At 45.7% G+C, this 7,556-nt stretch overlaps 1 pseudogene; it reads right to left on the bottom strand.

Moving 5' to 3' along the window:
• Positions 1 to 2,971: 2,971 nt before the first annotated feature.
• On the bottom strand, positions 2,972 to 6,028 carry Egfl7-ps1 (EGF-like-domain, multiple 7, pseudogene 1; annotated as a pseudogene).
• Between the last annotated feature and the right edge of the window lie 1,528 nt (positions 6,029 to 7,556).

Genomic DNA, 7,556 nt, shown 5'->3' with positions numbered 1-7,556 from the left:
CTAAGACGTTGGATACTGTCTTGGGCTGTGGCTGGCTGCTCATAAGGGGATTAGAGAAAGGAAGATGGGGGAAGGGCTGAGCCTTAGGTGAGAGTCTGGAGACTTTGTAGCCAAGAGGAGAGGAGTGGTCTGAGAGCCGTTTTAGGAAACAAGAACGTAATTTATTCAGAGCCAGTTGAGGGGTTATGACTGACAATACCAATACAGGTTACCTTGAATGGCGTGATTTATTTCTGGCCTTGTTGCTCAAAGGTAAGTCCTACACTTGAATCTGCTAGGTCCACGTTCAGTGGATTCCTTCCCAATGCCACATAGCACTAACTGAGAGCAAATTCTGAATCCCAGGTCTTGGGGAAGATGGCCAGCAGCAGGGAAACAGAAGACAATCCCTGATGGAGACCAGTTTACATCAGTTGTAGTCAGAGGTAAGTGATCAGGGGGTTAGCAGGAGGAAGTCCGGACCTGTACTAACTCACACAACTCACACAGCCAGCCAGTTCCACTCACGTCTAAAGAACAAGATAACTCTGACACCTAGACTCAGGTATTTCTGTGTTCTTGATGGACTCCGAGGGTTAAGTAAGGCTGTCAGAATCAGGATTATAAGGACGTCGGGTGCCTAAGTTTACTCAAAGGAAGAAAAAGAAAAGAAAGAAAAAATTTCCACCCCTAAATAAAGCTAGCCTGGAAGCTCTGCTGCTCTAATCCAGCCTGCTAATTATACACTCTGCAGACATGGCAGGTACAAAGATTAAATTCTCACACACACACACACACACACACACACACACACACACACACACACACACACACACACACAAGTGTCAGGGGAAAGTGAGGGATCAAGTTTTTCAGCAATATTAATCCCCTTAGCTGCCAGAAGCTGTTCAGACAGCCAGAGGCACAGCTAAGCAGTGTTTAGTTCCCTGTTACCCGGTGAAACAAGGTCATCTTGTCCAGGTTGTTTTCAACATTGTTGTGACTTCCAGATGATAGGTTAGCCTGACTGTATCTCTTCCACACGTCTGGACTGGAGTTGAACATCTCGAAGCATCCAGGTCTGGGTCAGCAAGCCAAGTGCTGACCTGTCTCGCCAGGGGCCTTGATGCGTTTCCGCACAGCTAGCAGAGACTAGAACATAACCCCTTTCTCCTGCGAGGCAGTACCACCTAGGACAAAGGTCTTGCAACTATCGGACATTCCTGAAACATACAGGCATTCTGTTTTCTGAGATACTCCAGTCCTGAGCACCAGGAGAGACAGTGCACCCTGGGCTGTGGTGAGATCAGCATGACGCCCCTCCAAGTAACTAAAGACAGGGAAAGCAGACATTGGTGCCGAGGCTCAAATGTTAAATGATTAGATATTTTCCAATTTGTTATTTAGAAAAAAATTGAGGGGGGATGCAGTCTGTCCAGTAGTCCAACGGTTGGATTTGGGTTGGCTCGGCTTGGTTGGTTGGTTTTTGGTGCGCAGAGTAACAAACTCATAGTGACGTGTTGAAGACAGACAACTTCACTGAGGTAGAATTCAATGTACAACTATCACGACTACCAGTTTTAGAATATTTTTATTATCCTCCAGAGAAACCCCATAATTCTGGCAGTCACCCCCCTGTTCACCCTACCTTCCCATGCCCCCGAGCTATGGGAAACATGGAGTCTGTTTATTGGCTGATTCTGAATATTTCTTATGAATGAACTTGAACAGCATGAGCTCCTCTGTAAATGGCTTCTTCCGTTCAGCGTGTTTTCAGTATGACCCCATCAGTCATTCATTATGTCTATGGCTAAATGTTTTATGGGTATGCTGCATTTTATTTATCCACTCTTCAGGAGGTCAGGGATAGATTATTTTGAACTATTTTCTATAGACGACCTCTATTAGGAATGTAAAGGGTTATATCGTCACAGACAGTATAAACATTAATATCCTTCAAAATAATCCCATAAATAATTTTTATACTAGGTAAAATTACTTTTACTAGGTAAACAACTTTTTAAGAAACCGCAAGTTGGGAGCTGACCGTGTTGGTATGTCTTGGTGCCCCTGGAATTTGGGAGGTTGAAGCGGGCTCAGCTTGGGCTACGCAGTGAAACTCGGTCTCAGAAAAATCCCAAACAAAACAACCAATAACACAGCCCAAAGCAAACTCCCCTCCCTTTCCAAACTGTTAGACAAATGCAGGAGTGTTTGCCTGGAGTCCCAACTACTCGGGCAAGGTCTGGAACCCATGAGTTTCAGGACAGCTATGCCAACATAGTGAGACCCTGTCTCAAAAGTTAAAAAAAGAAAAACAGAAAAGGAAAAAAGGACAACCCACAGCACAGCTTACGGGAAGTTTAAAAATATTTGAAAACACACAGTATGAAAATTTCAAAGAATTCATAAGAATCTTATTTTAAAAAGTTGAATTTATGGCTAAAAATCTTACAAGTTTTTCTGGTCTCGTTAGCGAATTAGTCTAAAGGAAGAAACGCCCCCTCCTCCCACAGACACTTCTAGACGGTAGGAAAAAGGAAACCTGCCCCTGGCTCATTTTATGAGGCCGGTATAATTCAGATGATGTCAAAATGGAAGGACATTAAAAGAAAGGACAATTGCGTGCGAATCCTCCCCATAAAAACCTGAAGAAGATAATTAGCTAATTGAACCAGGGACATATATTAAGAAAGACATCTTCGTGAGGGAAGTTTATCCCAGGAATATGCAAAGTCTGTCTGGCTTTAGAATGTCACTGGTATCCACAGCAACAAGAGATGGGAGAGGACGGCAGGATGACCTCCCCGGACCCAGAACTTAACGCTCGCTTAGAGTAAGAATTCCGACCATATTCAGACTAGGGGATGCCTTTATTCTAATAAATAATATCTGGAAATGCAGTAAATGCAGTACCTACTAATAAAAGTTTTGTCTCTAAGAAACAGTTGCAGATGTCCACTTGGTACCATATCCAAGTATATTCCTTTTATTTGCTTTGTCCCAGCTTCATTATAACTAAGCTGGAGACAATCCCCACCTGGGAAGGGAGCCCTTGTACCTGGAAGACCCCACTAGGAGAGTCACACAGGACCCCGCTCCCCACTCTCAGGTCCCTGGGACCTCCCGAGAAAGGGACAGACAAGCAGAGCACCACAGGACCACCAGGAAGAACCTGTGCTCAGGCTGGAAAGGACGTAGGGAAGGACCGCTCAGTCCCTCCTGGAGGTGAGGTGCGAGCCCATCCTTTTTTCCAGGAGCAGGACCCCAGCTGCTCCTCTGAGAAGGAGACCTGCTCACTCAGTGAGCTGATGTGGCCCAGCTGCTGGACAGAGCAGGCCAGCAGGCTGCCAGGGACCATGCTCCACAGCCAGAGGGACCAGCACCAACTGCAGTTTCTGCTCTAGCATGTCAACCCAGGACTGCAGACTATGCACCTCCTCCCTCACCACGCTGCCCACTCCAGTTGTGGGGCTTGGGGGTCACCAGGGAGGGGCCTCCCCTGGGTAGGCAGAGCATCCCATCTGTAGATGGGCTTCACCCCTCCCAACACCCACAACCACTGGTTGCCCACAGTTTTGACATAGCGGGGAGGACAACTGGCCTCTCCAGAACTGCTTTCATGTACATCCGTCTGGCAAGCATCTCCCCACCATCACACAGGGCAGTGGTGGTCTGAATGGAATGAACTCCCTCGCTTTCCACACTGGGGCTGGCAGGTTGCTGTTCCACAAGCCCTACTGAGTCCACTGGTCCTCTTCCAACCAGGGCAGCAGACACAGTGCAGCCCGGTGGGAGTAGGCCCACGGCTGTGGAGATAGGCAATCTGGTAGGTTGCTGAATGTAGTTGACATGAAAATAAAGTTTATTTATAATATACAGGGGAAAAAAGCCCCATTTGCAACAGCTGTGACTTAGAGTGAAGAGCGAAGTCTACGTTTTCCAAAGCTTTCAGAGGGCGCATGAACAAAAGCGTTTGAGGGTCACTGGTGTAATGGATGAAGTCATAGTCGTTGACAGCAGTCTGTGGTGTGGCTTTGAATAAATTACTTCACTGCTCGTGGCTAAGTCCCTTTGTCTGTCTATAAATGTGAGGTAGCAGCAGTGTTCTGAGGAGTATGCTGTCATGATGACAATGACAAGAGCTTAGGACAGAGAGTGCTGTACACAGACCCAACATTACCAACGTTGAACCTGAGGTTTTAGCTGCTTATTCTCAGCGAGTTTCGGGAGCTGCCTCAGAGAGTTCCACCAGCCTGTAGTGCTCGTGAGGCAGCATCTACAGTCCCCTAGCCAGAGGAGGTACATGAGGGACATGTTGTTTCCCATCTGTGTTAAAGCCTCCAGCCACACACATGGTTACTGAGTCCAATCAAGATGTGCTGGAGGCAGAAAACAGGCCCTGGATTTCGAAGACATTATAAAAGTAATATAATTCATGTTTTGAACTGACTACATGTTAAAGTGGTATTTTAGCCACAGTATGTTATATTATTAATATTTACTTCAGGCCTAGAAAGATGGTTCACTGGGTAAGGATGCTTGCTGTTCTCCAACACCCATGTAAATGTCAAGCGTGCCTGAAATCCTAGTGTTGTGAGGGCAGAGACAGGTGAGTTCTGAAAGCTCTGTGACCAGTGGAAATTGTGAGCTTGGATTCAGTGAGACCCTGTCTCTAGGAAAGTCTGAGATGTAAGGGTGTAAAGCGATAGAGGAAGACAATTGCTGCCTTCCTTTAGCTTCCTCCTAAGTGCACACGGCTGCACATACACACACACACACACACACATACACACACACACACACACATGCACATACATACATACATATACTCACACACCACACCACACACACACACACATCACACACACACACTCACATACCACACATACACATACATACATACACTCACACACCACACACCACATGCAAACACACACACCATACTTATATACTCATACACACATATATACATACTCAACACACATACCACATGTATACACATACATACATACATACCACATGTACACACACATATACATACATACACACACATACACACACCACAAGCACACACACATATCACACACACACACACTCACATACCACACATACACATACATACATACACTCACACACCACACACCACATGCAAACACACACACCATAGTTATACACTCACACACACACATATATACATACTCATACACACATACCACATGTATACACATACATACATACACACCACATGTACACACACATATACATACATACACACACATACACACACCACAAGCACACACACATATATCACACACACACAATACACACACACACTACTGAGTTCACCTGTCTTTGTATAGTTCTGTTGTGTTTGAGATAGGGTCTCACAATGGAAGCCAGGCTTGTCTCAAGCTTATATTGTCTCAGACTCTCAACCATTCAGATTATTGGACACTATCCTCAGCTTCTTTTACTGTTTAGTGCATCTGCAGGAAAGAGTCACAATTACCATTTGAATCACAGCAGGACAGAACTACTTCACACAGTATAGAGGAGGCTGGAGTCCTTGAAAGATACAGTGTGGCTCTGTGCTCAGAATCCTCCACTGATACACACTGCACTTACCTGAAAGAAACAGTATTGCCTAAGTTTACTAGATCTTAGGTGAGTGATCAAAGCCATGCAATCAACACAGATTTCGGATGATCTTGGCCATTAATGAAGAGAGCACACACATCCCACTGGTGAGCTGGACTCCTCACCATTCAGGTTCCAGCCTTCTGACATGTCTCAAGGCAATCAACCAGACATGTTGGTGGAGAAGCAAGCTCCCCAATCTCACTCCTGCTCCCACGAGCCTCCCTCCAGCTTGGGGATGCTCATACGCTTCTTTCAATTTGCCTGCTCAGACCTCAATTCCTATCACCATTTCTTCCTTACTTTCTCACCCTCGGGGTGCTGGGGAGTGAATCTAGAGTCTCCTGAATCTGTGCTACCTACCACTGAGCGACACCTCCGCCCTGGTCCTTTCCCCCTCCGGGCTCATCGCAGCGTCAGTACACAAGTACACACCTCAGAGCTCACCATTGGCCCTTTCATGGTCTTAAAACATTTGAGGGCTGGTGAGATGGCTCAGCAAGGGAAGACGTGTGACGATCCAGCCTGACGATCTGAGTTTGGTATCTGAGGCCTACATGGTAGAAGGAAGAACAAATTCACCAACAATCTTACCTATGAACCCCGAGAGCGACAGTAACAGGCTGCCAGTCAACATGTATCCACCGGCACAACTGTGGCATGACTGTTATCGGGGTAAACAACTATTTTATGCTTGAATTTGAGGTCTACTCCACAAGAGGGAACTCATGCTTGCTTTTGACAACCTGACCAAAGGCCCCTGGCTAGGAAAGTCTTAAGGCCTGGTGAGAGAAGAAGGGTAAACTGTTGCTCTTGCTTTACAAGTGCACAAGTTGTCAAACTACCTTCTAAATACCGACACTATGCTCATAGGCTAGCGACGACGTTCTCAACCTTTGTAAGAGAAGCCTCTGATTGCAGTGGGCAGAGCAGCTAATTCGGAAACATGTAATTTGGCAAACTGAGAATAAGTGTTTGGTCCTAAATGGGACATCTGCATCATCACCCCTGAGGCTTGGAGAACGTGGAGAGAAGGGGATAAAAGTAAGTAATTGGCAGAGGACAAAGGGGTACACCATGGAAATAAATCTTCTGGACATGACGTGGCTCTTGTACTCATGAAGTCACTACAGCTGTTATTACTCATATGAGAGTCCCATAAGATTGGGTCCTGTGGAGGTTATTGACTGCTAATGGTTGCTGGGGGAGAGCCATTTCCCATTCTTCAGTGGTCTAGCCACTGGTAAGTTGCCCGTGTTCCATCCAGTAAATAACTTCTCAGGAAAGTTCATCCAAACAGCCCTAATTAAACTAGGTTGGTCACCACACAAAAGACATGAAAGTGGGAGACTTTGTGGGGAAGAATAGTTTCAATAACAGGGTTGGGAGGATAGAGAGGGTAATGGACACCTGTATTCACACACACACACACACACACACACACACACACACACACACACACACAGACAATTAAAAATTCACAATGTATAGTAAATATGAGTCAAATCAAAAGATATTCTACTCCTTCCCGTGTCTCTCTAAAAGAGTGGTTTAACATCATGGTTAGGGGCATGGACTGAAATCTCTGTGTGGTCACTTAGCCATGCGCTCTTGGACCAACTAGCTTAAGTTCTTTGAAAACTGGATAGTCTCTATTTCATGGGGTCATCAAAAGCTCAAATGAGTCAACAAGCCCTTCGATGAGTGCCAGGTACATAGTAAACACCTAGTAAGTGTTAACCAAATAGTGTTGTGTCCGAGTTATATAAATGGTGAATTCCTCAAAAGCAGGAACCCATGCATAAGTTATTTCCAGCCCTACTAAGATGTACAGACCACTTGAGAGCTTTCCCCCTGCCAGCTCAACCGTATCGGTTTATTAGCAGATGCAGGCGTCATTGTCTTGTTTGCTGGATTCTCCATCTGCTCCAAGTTTT

Source organism: Rattus norvegicus, chromosome 18, assembly GCF_036323735.1.
Source record: "Rattus norvegicus strain BN/NHsdMcwi chromosome 18, GRCr8, whole genome shotgun sequence".
Lineage (NCBI taxonomy): Eukaryota > Metazoa > Chordata > Mammalia > Rodentia > Muridae > Rattus > Rattus norvegicus.
Note: the sequence above shows the minus strand (reverse complement) of the source record. Positions and strands in the feature narration are given on the sequence as shown.